The sequence below is a fragment of the Gymnodraco acuticeps genome, unplaced genomic scaffold, assembly GCF_902827175.1.
Source record: "Gymnodraco acuticeps unplaced genomic scaffold, fGymAcu1.1, whole genome shotgun sequence".
In the NCBI taxonomy this organism is placed as follows: domain Eukaryota; kingdom Metazoa; phylum Chordata; class Actinopteri; order Perciformes; family Bathydraconidae; genus Gymnodraco; species Gymnodraco acuticeps.
This window is the reverse complement of record NW_022990463.1, coordinates 137,501-156,365: the sequence shown is the minus strand read 5'-3', so window position 1 is coordinate 156,365 and position 18,865 is coordinate 137,501. Positions and strand designations below refer to the sequence as shown.

The 18,865-nt window shown below is 40.2% G+C and overlaps 1 protein-coding gene across 2 annotated transcripts in view; it reads left to right on the top strand.

Moving 5' to 3' along the window:
* Nucleotides 1–17,598: 17,598 nt before the first annotated feature.
* The window catches only part of gbf1 (golgi brefeldin A resistant guanine nucleotide exchange factor 1), a gene marked incomplete at its 3' end in the record, with an annotated part of 130,828 nt that continues 129,561 nt past the window's right edge, over nt 17,599–18,865 (top strand). For both annotated transcript variants that reach the window (XM_034226186.1, XM_034226185.1), the window contains 1 exon segment: nt 17,599–18,075.

The following is an 18,865-nucleotide window of genomic DNA, read 5'->3' as shown; positions in this document are numbered from 1 at the left end:
GAGAGGGTTAGAGGCAGGTAATGTTTCTGAGGTAGAACAAGTGTTTAGTCTGCATTGGGTAGAGGCAAGAGGTAGGGGGTTGAGATTGAGAATGATACCAAGGTTGCAGACCTGGATAGAGGGGGTGACGTTGGACCCTTTAATAGTTAATGAGAAGGACTGGAAATAATGGATTAGGGATTTTGGGCCGAGGATCAGTGTTTCTGATTTGTTGAAGTTGACGGTAGTTTTTTTGCATACATGATATAATATTCATAAGATAATGGGGAGTGGACTGTGTGGTTGGTGTGATGGTCTGGGAGGAGAGCTAAAGCTGTTGAAACCGATGCCATGTTGGCGAAGGATTCGTCCAAGGGGAAGGTTGTGCAGGAAGAATAGTAGGGGGGTCGAGAACTGAACCCTGGGGGACACCATGAGTGAGCCGGGTGGTGAAGGGGTGACAGTTATTTATGGAGATGGATTGATGTCTGTCAGAGAAACAGATAACATTTTGACACTTGTTGACATTAGTTTTAGCACAAAGATACAGCTTCATTGCCAATGATGACACAAACATGTACACGCATGTTAAAATAGATCAAAGGGAACAAGAGAAGGCACGACATTTGGAACAACATTTTCAAATGCTGCAGAAGATTTGGAGATAAAACTTTTGAAGCAGTTGCAGTGACGGACAAAACATGTCTGAAAGATGTTTATGTGTAAAATTGAAGTATCTTGGAAGTTTAAAAATGCTGAAAGGAGATAAAGATCGAAATGAAGTTTGAAGGTTCTCTGTCAAAGCTCAGAGCATATCTATGATGGAGGGACTCTGCACGGCTCTCAACATGGGGAGTGTGAGCAGCTAACAGTGTGAACAGTGGCATCAGTGCAAAAGAGCTAGCATTATTAACCTGAGGGGCTTTGAGAACAACGACCTCAACAGTAACCGCCGTAAGGGCGCAGTGCAGAGCAGCAACCATAGCCACAGTCAGGGACTTACTCTGAACGGCTAATGAACAAATCACAGGGTGACAGACTTCATTGCTGCTCATCTAGACGTTAATTTGAGCTGATTAGAGGAAGTGTAATGATTAATTGAGCTGGAAGTATCAGTTGAAGTGCACTGTAAGAAACGTACCGTGAAATTCACAGTATTTAACTGGCAGCAATTGACAAGTTACTTACTGTAAAATGAATTACAGTAAGTAACTTGTCAATTGTTGCCAGTTAAATACAGTAAAATGAATTACAGTAAGTAACTTGTCAATTGTTGCCAGTTAAATACAGTAAAATGAATTACAGTAAGTAACTTGTCAATTGCTGCCAGTTAAATACTGTTAAGGTAATCACAGTATTTACACGTTTTTATTTACAGTAACAGTGTCAAATGAAATTATTTGGTATTACAGTAGTAGTATTTTAGATGTTAAATGAAACACAGTAACTTCCAAGTACTGTATTTGTGTTTACGGTAATAGTGTTTTAACTGTAAAATGAAACAGTAATATTAATTACTTTATTTTTTGTTATAGCTGTAAAATAATACTAATTTCCAAGCATTGTATTTTTGTTTACGGTAATAGTATTTTAACTATAAAATAAAACACTGCCATTTAAAAAGTACTGTATTTTTGTTTACGGTAATAGTGTATAAATTGTAAAATAGAAACTTTAATGCTATAATTTTAAGTTACAGTATCAGTATTGTAACTGTAAAACAATGTATTATAGTATACTTCATGTCATGCTGGTAATTTACAGATTACCAGAAATTATTGACACAATTTTAACCTGTTAAACCCCGAGCCTGTTTTTCAGGTTTCAGGCTCGAAAATGACATTCCCAGAACAAATGACCATATTTTCCCTTCTAAAAGGGTTAAATTAATAATCTTTTTTCTCAAAGTAATGATAAACCTGTGATTTGGATGTAGAAAAGTCAGATTCAATATAGATGTTTTTTATTTTAAAGAAAATTCAGATTGAACATGGTAAAAAAACTGTAAATTATAGTGTCCGTCCAAAATATATTTTGTACTTATAGTGAAAACTAACCTTGGATGATGGGTTAGTAGACTAAAAGCTTTAAGAATCCAAAGTACAACACATAATAAGTACCCTGTATCAAGATTGATGCAAAACAAGTGATATTTGACCTTTTTAGACAGATTTAGCAAAATAAAACCTCTTCTGGGGCCATTTGGGTGGATTTTCCATATCTCTGGCCCCCCTTGCTGGATTTTGACATGTGACATCTCTTTCTGACCGTCAGAGCCAATGGAATCGAGGGGAACTCCCACATAGTCCTTATTTGGTAATGTGTGTGTGTGAGACTGCCGCATAGCCTAGACCGGAAGCAGCAGCCACTCTGGTGGCTACCATTAGCAGCTAACATTTGCGCTCTGATTTTTACATCAAAATAGAATTATGGATTATAAATTAAATCATTTTTGTATACAGAGACGTTAATAACCTATGGATTAACCGATTCAGCCGCGTTTTTTCTGGTTTTAATGCCATTGAACACGTCTTTTGATCAGATTGACAGCTACGGTGAGACGATCTCCCTAGAACAGGGGTCTCAAACTCAAGGCCCGGGGGCCAAATCCGGCCAGCGACTTCATTTTATGTGGCCCTGCAAGAGCTTGCAAAGAATATAATAAGTGTATTATATACGGTTACATGCCACTTTACAGAAGAAGGTTGCCCATAAACTACATGTCCCACAATGCATCTCGTTTTGTGACATAAGCACTGAAGAGACTTGCAATTATTTGCCCTGGACTTCTGCTTTCAGACGTAGTTAATTACTAAGTTATTATCCTATCCGATAATAATCCAATTCAGAGGCAATAATGTAATATAATACATTATTTTATATATATATTTATATAGTTACAACCAGCCCTTTGAGTGCAACCTTTATACGAATGTGGCCCGCGATGAAATTGAGTTTGACACCCCTGCCCTAGAAGCTCCGTAAAGGTACGTGTTGTGATGTCTGTGTTTGCTTCCCCTGTCGCGAATTCGGATGACTCAGTGATGATACTATATACCTAAATAATCTGTGGAACCTCAGCTTTAATCGGATATCTTGTATGTGCAGCTACGATAAGTAATAAGGGTACTTTTATCTTGAGTTCTGTGCCAATGTCCGTTAGCATTTTTCGCTAAGGGGTCATTTAGATGCTTCTTATGAGACTTGCGTTTTGTTTTGGTAAACATGGTTTGTATCGTCAGTTAGCTGAGATTATTTCTGTTAATCTGGTATAACACATTAATAGGTTCTTAAATATTAAGATCCCCTGAAACAGTGTCGTGACGGGGGACCCTGGGTTTTAACAGGTTGCTCACCAATAACTGCAGGGAAACAGCAAACAATACCTTTTAACAATGTATTCTTAATTGTTGAACGGTATCAAGACCATGTATTTTCTTGTGCTAAATGATCAATCTTTTCATCCATAAAACAATCGATATTATCCAAAAACATGGAGATTGCATTTTTAAAACAGTGGCGATAACAAAACAAAGAATATGAAGCCATTTCTTCTGCCAAGCCATTTTAGAGACGTGCTGTAGTTGAAAAGGTGTCACGACCTCGACACAAACTGGAGAACCCAAATGCACGACCCAGAGACAGTCTTGAATGTAACAAACATTTAATTTTTAATGTCATTGAACAGTAAATCCCTCTTAACAGAGTAAGTACTGAAACAACAAAAAAAAACACTCACAAGGAGGAAAAAACTAAGCAAAAAGAGAACTTAGATAAACTTAAACTAACAAAACAACAAAACCTGACAAGACTGGAAACGATCCTCTCTTTGCTGAGGCCTGGCACGACCACACGTGGGAACAAACAAGAACTGACGCAGGACAGGAGGGAGAGAGGACTATTTAAACATGAGGTGAGTGGGAACAGGTGGAAACAATCAGGGGCGGGGCTGACGATGGCGGGAAAACACACAAAGGGAGGAAGTAACAGGGCCTGAAATGAGAGACAAGAGGTAAGTAGAAAATGAAACAGGAAATGGAAAACGAGACGCGGGGACTTAACTAGAGATGAATGACATAAATAGGCAGACCTGACATGACGTGATTAAACATGAAAACCTGACTAAACATGAAATGACAGACATAATACATAAACATAACTAACACATTTGACGAGACACAACAAAAGGCACTGTTTGGCAAAGACATTATCACTATTCTTAGATAATACACAATATTTGAAAACACTTTGAATACAAACAACCAAATGCATGCAGGAATGGACAATGTACTGAACTTACAAACCTTACACGTGTAAGACATTTTGATAAGATGCTGAGTACAGTTAGCTTAACTTGCTTTTTCACTAAGCGGCCTGACGTCGGACTGCCAAACTTTGGCTAGGGTTACATAAATTAACTGACACAATTATTTGTATTAATTACTTTCTTTGTCTCTTGAGTTACCATGTCCATTGGCGGAGTTTACTTCCTGGTTCAGCAAAGGGCGTGGCCTAGCGCTGAGGACTCATAAATACTGCAAGGAGCCGATTGGGACAAACCACCTGCTTCCATGTTAAAGGGGGGATTTGGGTTGTGTCAGTGTCCTTTGTGTTTTCTGTTACTATTAATTATCCCTTGGTTTCAACTTGGTTTGGACAAGCCACTATATAGGTTCCTTGGTTTTTCATTGTAGCAGGTCAGTTGGTTGAGTTAACACCTAAGTGTTAAGTTGATGCCATGTTTCTTTGAGGTATTTTCTGTTGACCTCTTTTATAGGCCTAGTTATTAGAAATTATTGATTTAGGGTGTTTTCTGTGGACTTTTGGGTAAATAAAAAAAACCCTGTTTATTTAAACCACTCCTGTGACATGTTGTTCATACCCATACCCAGGGCTGGACTGGGACAATAAGTCAGGCTGGGAATTATACACCCAGCCAGGCCACTACCAGTTTTTTGTGCCATTTTGCTGGATTTATTTGTCAATTTTTACAGCGTTGCTGCCCGTAGTGATAGCCCTCTAAATCTACTACCAAAAAATAAACATATGGACATGGGTTACTATTTAAAAAAAATATATATGAAAATCTATTTAGGAACCTATGTGAACATATTTTAAGTGGGGGTGGACCTCAAATCCTATAGGGGGGTTCGGTGGCATGCCCCCCCGGTAAGATTTTTTTTTTTTTAAATGTTGGACTTAAATGCATCAATCTGGTGCATTTTGAGGGGGAAATAAAGAGACAACACCCATATGAAACATAACTGTATACATTTAAATAATCATAAAAACATGGCCATAACCAATAACGTACCATATCCAATATGAAAAAACATTGAAACTTGTTTATTTATTTGTTTTTGGTTCATTTATAGTTGTGAGTGTGTCTGTGCTCCTGAACCAGCCTCACCTGTCTACCTCCTCTGCCCCTGCTCCTCTTTGAGGCAGAAGCAAAGACTTAGCTCTCAACAAGTTTTATAATTTATCTTGCCTTTTTTCACCTAGTTAACGTTTTTATTTATTTTTTATTCATGCATATTTTACTAATCACTCCCCCCTCAAATGGAAATATGATGGTATAAATGGTGACCAAACCGTTTGAGACCCACTAAGTTAACTATCTAAACACTCAGAGAGTCCTTTACCTCACCTGGGGCCTCATTTATAACGCCGTGCGTAGGATTCACGTGGGAAGGTTGCTTACGTAGTAGAAATCCAAAAAATAGGTACAGAAATGTTCCGACATTTTCCGATTCACCAAACATTGCGTACCGGCGAGGGAAGTGCGTATGGCACTTCCTACGCCGGTTTCCCTTTATAAATCACAACCGACTCGAAATGCGGTGCAGCTTTTGCGGGCTTCACGTAACGCCCATATTTGCCTATAAATAGTCAAAGAAACGTCCATTCATTCATTCATTTTGACTGACTGCATGAAGAAGATCGCAGGAAATGACGACAGAACAGCTAAAAAAGACATCTCACACCGTGTCAGATGTTGGTTATTTTGAGGAGGTCGAGATACATCATATTGTTTGGTGGATGCAGTTTGAACCGGAGTAGCAGCATGGAGGTCGGATCGTCACCAAAATAAATAAATAAGTGGTCCGAAAAAGGTTCATGACAAAAAAAATACACATAGCGTTCCTCAGGCAGTGTGTTTGTACCGGGGACAGGAGACACCCCCTTGATGAGAGACTGTAATGCGGCTTTCACACCAGCGCTTTTCCCTTTCTAGCTCCGAGCTAGAGCTTTTCTGGTTCAGCTCCGGTTTCCCTTTTCTGCTCCCGCTCTGTTCACACCGCCCAGCACCCGACTGGTGCTGCCGCTGCTGCGTCATGACGTCATCGTTTACATCGCTGATTTGCTCCCCAACGGCATTACGGCGCTCACAACAATAACAACAACGGGGAACTGCGTCGGGTCGATGATCATGTTGCTTTTAATCACACGAAACCAGATTAAATTGAATAACGACTTCTCCAACCTTATGCTTTTCTCCAGAGTGCCGTGGTTCTTAGTTTATTAATGTGTTTCTGCAGCATTTACCGACTGCTGCAGTGTTGGCTGCTCTTCCACGGGAGTTTATTCTCCTCCGTTAGCTCCCGGTTAGCTCACACTGCTGCGCAGGGTCGGCTCTAGAACAAATCAAATGGGGGGGGCAATCATTTACCAAGGGGGGGCACACACTGCCGTCAACAACCAACACACAAACACCAACGCAACTTCAATTTAAAAAAACATTCTGTAAAGTCTATTGTCTTCACACACATTGCAGGGTGTAGTGCTATTGTATAGCGCACCTATGACTTGTGCATACATGCACGGCTGTGGCACGATCACCAAAACAGAAACATATGGACATAGGCCACCATATGAAAAGTGTGCAAATGTATTTAGTATCCTATCCATGTGAACATGTTTTAGGTGGGGGGTGGACCTAACCTCCTCTAGGAGGGTCTGGGGGCAAGCCCCCCGGGAAGATTATTTTTAAAATATTGAAGTTAAAAGCATCAATCTGGTGCACTTTGAGAGCAAAATGAAGAGATCTATGGATAGTCTACATCTCTCAACATCCATATGAAACACAACTGTAAACAGATTTACTTTTTCTTTATGGATATTTTACTAATCACTCCCCTTTTAAATGGTATTCTTGTGTTATTGTCCTATAGTATTTCATACCCGTTTTTCATTTATTCTCTTATTCTTTAATAACTATAATGATCATATAAAGGTAGCCTATTCCTCGCAAATACTTGTTTACATAATGGTGACCAACCGTTTGAGACCCACTGAGATAACCTACACTAAAGTGAACTATCTAAACACTGAGAGAGTCCTTACCTCACTGAGCTGACGTTATAAGATCCTCTCAGTCTGACAGGAGAGGACTCTCCTCCACCTTGGTGTAGAAACAGCTCTTTATATCCGTTAGCATAGCTAGCTAACCAGATGCTAACAACAATATTCCACGTTACCGCTCGCGCACTGACAAAATGCGCTCGTGCCACACACAGAGAGCCGAGCTTGAATGAAACACAGAGACCCATGTACTTGTACTGTACTGTATATCATATTATTTTCGATGGCTTTACTGTAATCAGTGTAACAGATGGACAGATCGCCACTGGGCTTTCATCTAAACACACAGCCACGTAATGATAACAAAACAAAAGTCGGGGTCATTGGTCAAGCAACACACCAATCAGAGAGCAGCAGTGAGCACACCTCAGGCTGTGTTTCATATAAAGAATAAATAAAGAATACAAATGTGTATTCTTTATTTCTGATGTATTTCACACAAAAAACTTTTGGTGGAAACGTTTTAACTTATATGATTTTTTTTTTTTAAACGGCAAATTGGCAATAAGGCTCGTTGGGGGGGGACAGTGACTCATTTGGGGGGCATGGCCCGCGAATGACCCCCCATGACGCCGACCCTGCTGCTGCGGGCCGCTCTAACGTATTCACTGTCCGACTCACACAAGCAGCTGATACATATCCCCAGTTCCCCTTAGCCTAAGTGAATGTGTGTCAGTCTGAATTGACGCTGTTTGGCATCACAACGCTGACATTATGAAGTTTCTCTGGTATAAAATGGGTGATGTTAGGCATAGCAACCGAGCTAAACTGACTACTTGCTATTGCTATCCTCAGGGTCGGCGTCATGGGGGGTCATTCGCGGGCCATGCCCCCCCAAATGAGTCACTGTGCCCCCCCAACGAGCCTTATTGCCAATTTGCCGTTTAAAAAAAAAAAATCATATAAGTTAAAACGTTTCCACCAAAAGTTTTTTGTGTGAAATACATCAGAAATAAAGAATACACATTTGTATTCTTTATTTATTCTTTATATGAAACACAGCCTGAGGTGTGCTCACTGCTGCTCTCTGATTGGTGTGTTGCTTGACCAATGACCCCGACTTTTGTTTTGTTATCATTACGTGGCTGTGTGTTTAGATGAAAGCCCAGTGGCGATCTGTCCATCTGTTACACTGATTACAGTAAAGCCATCGAAAATAATATGATATACAGTACAGTACAAGTACATGGGTCTCTGTGTTTCATTCAAGCTCGGCTCTCTGTGTGTGGCACGAGCGCATTTTGTCAGTGCGCGAGCGGTAACGTGGAATATTGTTGTTAGCATCTGGTTAGCTAGCTATGCTAACGGATATAAAGAGCTGTTTCTACACCAAGGTGGAGGAGAGTCCTCTCCTGTCAGACTGAGAGGATCTTATAACGTCAGCTCAGTGAGGTAAGGACTCTCTCAGTGTTTAGATAGTTCACTTTAGTGTAGGTTATCTCAGTGGGTCTCAAACGGTTTGGTCACCATTTATGTAAACAAGTATTTGCGAGGAATAGGCTACCTTTATATGATCATTATAGTTATTAAAGAATAAGAGAATAAATGAAAAACGGGTATGAAATACTATAGGACAATAACACAAGAATACCATTTAAAAGGGGAGTGATTAGTAAAATATCCATAAAGAAAAAGTAAATCTGTTTACAGTTGTGTTTCATATGGATGTTGAGAGATGTAGACTATCCATAGATCTCTTCATTTTGCTCTCAAAGTGCACCAGATTGATGCTTTTAACTTCAATATTTTAAAAATAATCTTCCCGGGGGAGCTTGCCCCCAGACCCTCCTAGAGGAGGTTAGGTCCACCCCCCACCTAAAACATGTTCACATGGATAGGATACTAAATACATTTGCACACTTTTCATATGGTGGCCTATGTCCATATGTTTCTGTTTTGGTGATCGTGCCACAGCCGTGCATGTATGCACAAGTCATAGGTGCGCTATACAATAGCACTACACCCTGCAATGTGTGTGAAAGACAATAGACTTTACAGAATGTTTTTTTAAATTGAAGTTGCGTTGGTGTTTGTGTGTTGGTTGTTGACGGCAGTGTGTGCCCCCCCTTGGTAAATGATTGCCCCCCCATTTGATTTGTTCTAGAGCCGACCCTGGCTATCCTATTGTGGCATAAACCGTTTTCTACAGGCACATTTTACCGGCGTATTTTTATTATGATTCTACTTGTGATAGTCGGACACGACAACCTGTGCAGCCCATGTATTGATTCCATCCGATAGCTGCTATAATACAAAACAAAACGTCTGCCTCTCTCCACAATGATCAATAACAGTGAACGGATGGTCAAAGTAAGGTACAAATAAACAGAATCACACGAAGCCTGGTTAGTGTTGCCTGACTTTATAAAGTGTGTTTATAAGCACTACTGCTTGTAGGCAGGCATGACAGTCGACCCATGTTCGGGGGAGGAGGGTTTAGTTTCCTGCACGCCTCGACGTAAGAGAGACGTAAGCGACGCCACCTCTTAGCTCCGAAGCTCTTGCCTCTAGATCGACAATTTTTTGGAGCTGGAAGTGAACCCGATTCAGGAGCTAAGAGCCGGCGCCGCTGCGGTGTGAACAGGAAAAAACCGCCGCTTTTTCAGGCTCCAGCTCCGAGCCGGAGCTGAAAAAGCGCTGGTGTGAAAGGGGCATAATAAATGATCGGGGAATCCCTCCGGAGTGGAGTCATGACGACTGGATCTGAATTATGTTTTTGTATTTGGTGGTTTGTGTCCCAGCTGTCGATCAGCTGTGCGCAGCGTCTCCACTGCAGCAACTCTATATCCACCAGTTAAAGGAAATACAACTAATGTGTTGTGTTATATTTGCTGTACAATTTACCACTTATGGTGTTTCTTAGTTTCCATACCTCCTGTGTTTTACGAGCGACTTATCAAGTCTTGACAAACGGCATAAAACACGATTAAACATGGTAGTATATAAAACCATGCTCGTATCTACAACCTATAGAAATGCAAAACCGCATCATTTATGAGAAAACATTTCATAACATTAACACAACATATTCGAGGTGGTTTTAAATAACATATCCGTATTTATTTATTTCTCCAAGTTATGTTTTTGTGTGCACTGAGGAGTCTCAAACAGGCGTTTGTTTAATCATTTTAAGATTGGCTTTAATCAATGTTTGAAAATGAATTCTTCATATATGATAAATGAGAGGTAACATTTTATTTATGGTATTATTTCCACATATTTCTCTCCCATTCTTCCTTCTGCCAACGGTGTCGCAGTTTCTCGTCTCTCTCGTTGTTGTGCTTAGTGCGTACGCATGGGTTAGAGTTTGCGTGGAGGACCGCACGTTTTCCCGTCAAGTTAGTATTTTATAAATCGCAAACATTGCGTAGAAATTGGCGTACGCAATTTTTTGAGCGTATATCCCTTTATAAATGAGGCCCCTGAGCTGTAGTTATCAGTCTCTCAGTCTGACTGGAGAGGACTATCCCCCCACCTTGTTGTTGAAAAAGCTCCTTATATCCGTTCGTGCAGCTAGCACCAGATGCTAACAACAACAATACACGTAACCGGTGCGCACGCTTTATCTCACTCGCTCGCGCCACACCCTCCCGAGCTTGAATGACACACAGAGACCAATCGAGGGCATTTGTATGATCTGTATGAAAGTGGCCATGTGGGCAGGCCACATCATGTATACAGACAGTCACACTCTGTGAGGCAGAGTCAGTCAGACCCACATTTGCGCAGCGTTGCGTTCACAATATATATACAAAAAAAATCCTCAGGCCAGCAGGCCACTTAACAGGCCAGACCATCGGGAAACCTCCCGGTCCTCCCGATGGCCAGTCCGGGCCTGTTCATACCCCTCACTGTTTATTCGTCATTCAATTCATTCTAAATTGTATTCTGTAGATTGTGTACATTACTTTTCACTTTACTGCTTTTTGCACTCCTGGTTAGAAGCTAAACTGCATTTCATTGTCTCAGTAGGCCTACCTGTAATATGTGCAATAACAATAAAGTTGAATCTAATCTTGAGCAGGAACAAATGTATTTACTTAGTACATATCTGACATTAACGATTAAACACATTTGTGCATTCTTTATAAATACAAACTGGTGAAGACCAAAGACGGAAGTAGTTTTGCAAAGTAGTGGTTCTGTCTTTTACATGTAGGATTCAACCCCCCTTGTATTGATTTGTTTTAAAATGAACAGTCACTTGAGTCATTCATTTGTAGCGATATAATAATTGTTCATCTGCAACGAAGAACGCCAACGCAAATTCCGCCATTTCAAACCGAGTCAAGCCGACTCCGAGCTGTCCGACTTCAGGCAAGCTTTTTGAGACCTCCCCCGGCTGCAATTGGCTATTCTCGTCTACTTTCCAGCCGCCACAATAGTAAAAAATGATGATTATTACCTTACTTTTGTCTATTGTTATTCCTCTGTGTTGCATTGTTAAAGTGCAATGCCAAGACACATTCTTTGTAGAGATCAGCACCACATTTGTAGTTCTTCCGGTTTGCAAAGACATAGGGTCTTACAAATATATATCTACTAAGTATATAAAATATCTAGTATAGCCAAACTAGTAATTACACTGCATCAAGATTATGTATATTAAGAAAAATATGTTGGTTTATTTAAGATATTTTAGATATTTTAGCTATTCTAGAAATGGGGTTTTTCGGTTGGTTCTTTCTTTTTTGGTTACTGTGATCTTCTGCAGTACATTGTTGGTTACTGTGAATATCTACAGTACATTGTTGGTTACTGTGAATATCTACAGTACATTGTTGGTTACTGTGAATATCTACAGTACATTGTTGGTTACTGTGATATCTACAGTACATTGTTGGTTACTGTGAATATCTACAGTACATTGTTGGTTACTGTGATATCTACAGTACATTGTTGGTTACTGTGATATCTACAGTACATTGTTGGTTACTTGATATCTACAGTACATTGTTGGTTACTGTGAATATCTACAGTACATTGTTGGTTACTGTGAATATCTACAGTACATTGTTGGTTACTGTGATTATCTACAGTACATTGTTGGTTACTGTGAATATCTACAGTACATTGTTGGTTACTGTGATCTTCTGCAGTACATTGTTGGTTACTGTGATTATCTGCAGTACATTGTTGGTTACTGTGATTTTATACAGTTGGGACGTTACTACTGCTATTTCTACAGTAACTCCAGAGTTGCTGTAATTTTTGGTTGGAAACACGGTATTATACTCTAAAATGGTATACAGTCATTTACTGTGCACAAACACTGTAAATAACTGTGGATTTCACAGCCATTTTTTTACAGTGTGTCATCAGAGGCAAAAAAGCTCTTCAATAATAAGAGATGTGGTATAACTGTGTGAGGGATAAGAACAATCAAAGTGTCGGTGGCAAAGTTGAAAAAGTGTTTTAATTTGTTAAAGCTCACCTATTATGCTATATTTGAACAATATATTATAGGGCCATTTCTATATAAAACATGTCTCTGAAGTGTTTTGCTCAAAATACCAAACAATTCACCCATTGTAGCAAGCATGCCTCAAAGTCCTCTATTTCAGTCCTGTTACTAAAGTGCTGATTCTGGTTCTGGCCTAGAAAATAAAAATACAGTGACAAGTTTTACAAAGAAAACATGGACAAAAATGATTTTGGTGAAATATAAACAAGTGAAGTTACACATATTACTTCCAGAACACGTCTCACATTGTTTCTGATTCAGCACATAGCTTGACATACTTTACTTTATTAAGTGTTTACTGCTAGAACAGTGCCATTATATGTATTATATATATATATATATAACAACTTTACTCTAAGTCCCTCTCGTACACACACACAGCTGAGGGGGCGATTCAGCTAGCGACTGTATATGGGGATGATAGGTGGGGACTTGGGGGGGGACGTTGCCAGGAGTTCAACGTAAAGCCAGCCCACATTTTAGTCATGTCATCATGACCGCAGAAAAATCTGGATCAGCTCCGTGGTGCCCCCGTTTTTAGAGATACGAGTAAGGAGGAAAAGAGAGGGTTTTATTTACTGACACTTTGTGAGTCTCCTTACACACCGGGGACACATAGTGATGTATAACAGACATCAAAAAGTGCATTTTGCATGATAGGTGACCTTTTCTTATTTCTGATTTGACTTTCAATTTGTTTACTTACACATTAATACATTTTAAACCAAATATATATCAAATGAAAGTTGTTATACGAACATTAATTATATATAACGATGCAATGTAAAATTATAATCGCTATACAAATGTAAGTTTGGAAACATAAAGCTGTGTTTTAGAAACAGTTCTTCTGACAGTTGTAGGAGTTTTTAACTCACCATTTTAATGATATCAAGGATTAAGGTTATACATCATTAAGAGCGTGGCTGCTTTTAGTGACAGACGGGCCTTCACAGGAAGCTAGCTGCTAGCTGTCTGCTATGCTGTATCACTTGGGCCCGCCTCAGTTTCAGCATTGATCCACCTCTTTGCCCATCTTTGGATAAGCTGCAAGATTAGCAGTGTGGTCAATGGCAACGGCTGAAGCCCCCGATATTGAGCTTGCCAACGGCTCCTCAGAAACAAAATGGTGACCTCAGAGAGAGTACATCCATTTCTTAAACATTCTTTGATTTAAATAAGCTACGAACCAAGATCCGGGAATTGACCCTGGTGTGGCCGAAGTAGTGTTGCAAGGGATTCTGGGTTAGCGTAGCTCTCCTCCAGGCTCTCCTAGTTTTGGATACATTTGATACATTTTGCAATGCAAGCATAAAACAGCATAAACCAGATATGGGATTGTCACTATAGAGGCCCTCAAGTCAACCTGACATTGGCATCATTTACTCAAGCACACACCCTCCCCCTGGAGAGAGACGAAGAGCTGTGAACGTGTCATTATGATGTTTTAGCTTTAGAGAATTGAATTGAATTGATTTATTTAAAACAAGGGACAGTGTACATTAATCAACATATTAAAAACATGTAAAAGTACTCAAATTAGCCAAAAGGCTAGTTTTCATCGATAGTCCCTTTGCCAGATGGTGATAGACATCCTAAAAGCAATAATACAAATACCACGACATTGTTATACCATTGTACATATTTACAATAGATGACATCACTGAATACAGATAAGAGCAAGTCATGATAATAAATAAAACATTTACAATACGCACTCATACACACACCTACACCCACACATCAGTGCTGACACCGTTGGTTTTCAATGAGCCACTTTTTAACACTGCTTGAATATGTAGTAGGATGAGGATTCTCTTATTGGTTGTGGTATTGAATTCCATTGATGGGATGCGTGGAATGAAAAGACAGCCTGGCTGAATGCGCTCTTCCTAAATGGGATGGTGCAGTCTCTCCTAGCCGCACCTCTAGTAACCCTGGTTGAGGTGGACTTTTGGCTGATAAAGTCAGCCAGAGGAGGAGGAGCCAATCTTATAAACTAAGCAGACATTTTTGTAAACTATGAGATTGAAATGATAAAAATAAAAGAATCTCCCCACTCTTATTTCATGGCTGTAATTAATGATGAACAGACTCACGTCAAAGACACTAGCTCACATAAATATTTTTTGTTTGGATGAAGAAAATGTAATCAAGAGAAATCCAGCTGTTTCATATGCAGCTGAACGGGGATGGGGTCAGGATATGGTGGATCAGATGAGGATATGCAACACGACTTCATAGTGATAAAAGATGAGTTCTCAAAAAGATAATGTTTCTTGAATGACTAAAGCTGGTTCTTTAGGGAATGGGGATTCAATCAATCTTCCACCGCACGTTTGATTTCCTATTTGTGAGAACATTGCAATGTATCAACAAGTGCATGTCAAACAATACAAATCGTTTTCATTGCCTCAGGGGTGCAGACATATTCCTTACTGTGGAAAATCCCACAGGTGAGAAAACACATGCTTAGATTCTCCAAGCTTTAAACACAGAGCAACCCTTCATATGTTCCCATGAAAAACAAAACCTCAACAGCAAACAATTATACTCCACAAGATGATTTTTGTAGCTTGTGAATAAGCACAATACTGAACATTGATCATATATTTGGGGAAAACTACATTAGTGAACCAGCAATGACCCTTAACAAAAGAATGGATGAACATCAGAAACATCCATTCTGTTGTTCATGATGACCCAAGTAATTTGAGACTTGGACCAAATGACTTGGGTCACGTGATGTCGGGTTGTAAACTCAGGTGAACAAAGACATCAATCTTTCACTTCTACACTGTTTATATCCAATGTATGCCAGTCATGTTAAGTGCTTTGTTGGATGGTTATATACACCACATAGGGCAGCAACCAAAACATATCTATTTATTATCAATACATTTGCAAACCTATTTTTAATAATTGATTATTTGATATGCACACTATCTAAATATAGTGAAACATGTTCATAAGCCTTTTCTAAAACTCAAGGTAATGCCTAGGTTGATGGTTTTATTTGACCAACAGTCTAAAACCAACCTTGAGAGATATGTTTATGTTACTGAATCATCACAATCTGATTTTCATTTGCAAACTGTATGCAGTAAAAACTAAGTAGACACTTACACAGTTTAACAGAGTTCATTTCACAATATAATATAATATATAAAAATATAATACTACAATATATATATATATATATATATATATAATATATATATAATAAGATACAATATAATATAATATCATATATAAAATAGTAAATTATGTCCATCATAAAAATATATGTTTAACATGTTTTATTTTTCATGGGGCTCTTGGCATTCAAGCTGGACCTTACAGTTGTCATTAGCTTTTGCTCTGTTGCTATTTCCAAATGCAAAACTAGGCTTTATAGCATATGCTTATTTATAATTCATGGCAAAGTTGAACAGATCAGCATGAGAGAAAAAAATGTCTCTAAATCAGTATACAATATTCTTCTTCAGAGTAATTAACCCCACAATGAGAGCCAGAGCAAGAAGCTGAGACACACTGAGAGTGAAGTTGAGCCTGAGAAAGAGAGTGAACAGAAAGCAGCCTCCACAGTCTCACTGAGAGAGAGAACCTCCACACAGTGAGAGAGAGAACCTCCACACAGTGAGAGAGAGAACCTCCACACAGTGAGAGAGAGAACCTCCACACAGTGAGAGAGAACCTCCACACAGTGAGAGAGAGAACCTCCACACAGTGAGAGAGAGAACCTCCACACAGTGAGAGAGAGAACCTCCACACAGTGAGAGAGAACCTCCACACAGTGAGAGAGAGAACCTCCACACAGTGAGAGAGAACCTCCACACAGTGAGACGAGAGAAACTCCACACAGTGAGAGAGGACCTCCACACAGTGAGAGAGAGAACCTCCACACAGTGAGAGAGAACCTCCACACAGTGAGAGAGAGAACCTCCACACAGTGAGAGAGAACCTCCACACAGTGAGAGAGAGAACCTCCACACAGTGAGAGAGAACCTCCACACAGTGAGAGAGAGAACCTCCACACAGTGAGAGAGGACCTCCACACAGTGAGAGAAACCTCCACACAGTGAGAGAGAGAACCTCCACACAGTGAGAGAGAACCTCCACCAGTGAGAGAGAACCTCCACACAGTGAGAGAGAGACCCTCCACACAGTGAGAGAGAGAACCTCCAAACGTGAGAGAGAACCTCCACACAGTGAGAGAGAGAACCTCCACACAGTGAGAGAGAACCTCCACACAGTGAGAGAGAGAACCTCCACACAGTGAGAGAGAGAACCTCCACAGTCTCACTGAGAGAGAGAACCTCCACACAGTGAGAGAGAACCTCCACACAGGGAGAGAGAGAACCTCCACACAGTGAGAGAGAACCTCCACACAGTGAGAGAGAGAACCTCCACACAGTGAGAGAGAGAACCTCCACACAGTGAGAGAGAGAACCTCCACACAGTGAGAGAGAACCTCCACACAGTGAGAGAGAGAACCTCCACACAGTGAGAGAGAGAACCTCCACACAGTGAGAGAGAGAGAACCTCCACACAGTGAGAGAGAACCTCCACACAGTGAGAGAGAGAACCTCCACACAGTGAGAGAGAACCTCCACACAGTGAGAGAGATAACCTCCACACAGTGAGAGAGAGAACCTCCACACAGTGAGAGAGGGGCTGGACTATGCCATGGAGATGCAGCTCGTGCTTTCGTCATCAGACCGGCGCAACCAAACTTACTTCTGTACTGCTGCCTTTGTCCCGCCCTTATTTCTCTGCACCACAAGTGATATTTCCTTTTGTGGAATCGGTATATTGTCTATCTAGTTAGAAAAAAACAAAACCAAAACATTTATCAAATCTGAAACTCTTATTGTCTGATGTTTCTTGAACTGTAAAGCGTAATATTACGGTTAAAGTGAAGAGTTTAGTAGCCTGTCAATCATAACTCGTCATCAGGCTAGGTTGAGACTGCGGAGCTTTTCCACGTCAGTGTGTTTACCAAGGCCAGATTGACAGCTGCAGGAAGGTGTTCACTTTATTCACTTATGGAGCATTATTTTGAAGAGTGAATGAATACGTGGTGTTTGGAATTATTACGGTATCACGCAGTGGAATGTCCGAAAACATTAGTTGTTCCTGTTGTCGTGCTGAACTGAACTTTGGTCTTCTTCATTCACTGTTGGCCGGCTAGCCTGCTAGCTTGCCGAGCTAGGCTAGCATAAGCTACATCAGGACTCCATCTCTGAAATAGCAGCCACACACAGGTAACCTCATTATTTCTTAACAACCACAGACGCGTACGTATATGTATCTTCCAACAGGCGTTTTGATATTATGTCATGAAAAGAGTACTGTTGTCCGAGAGGACATACACGGAAGACACCTCTCCTTAGCAAATGAACACGTAGCTAAGTAGTTAGCTGTGGTCTTTCTGGGTAGGAAATATACGAAACTATTTTTAAAACTAGTAGGTCGATTTATATTAACTTATAGTAGTCACTTGTCCTTTTATTGTGTTTTGTCCCAGAGGTCTGTCAACAGGTTTCAACACCATGGTATGGTGAAGAGCTAGCTTGATAGCTTCGCCTCTGAATATATGCCACTGACAAACTGTAGCTAGGTAATCTAATTAGCCTGCTAGCACCTTCTTACCTGACAGACAACAAGCTGACTTGTATCAGTAGCTTTATTCTATGACTGCATTATGTTACTTATGTGTTGGGAGTGACAGGCAGAGATGTTCATCCACCCAGCTGATTGTTAGCATTGATATCAGAGCAAGGGAGGGAGTCTTACATGTTCTCCAAAAGGTTCAGTGGTCCATGTTCTTCTTTGCAAGTCTGTCTCCAGAAAAGCTCTTTTCATGCAGAGAATGTGTTAACACCATCACCTGGCAAAAATAAACTGTTCCATAAACGCTTTTAATCTAGATGATCTAGCACCATTGTGAAAAGCATAGAGTCCCTCTGGCCCCTGAGCTTCCATTCACATGGAGAGAAAGGTACACGTTTGAGATGGCTTGATCTACTTTGATGAGTTGAAAGTGTTGATTGG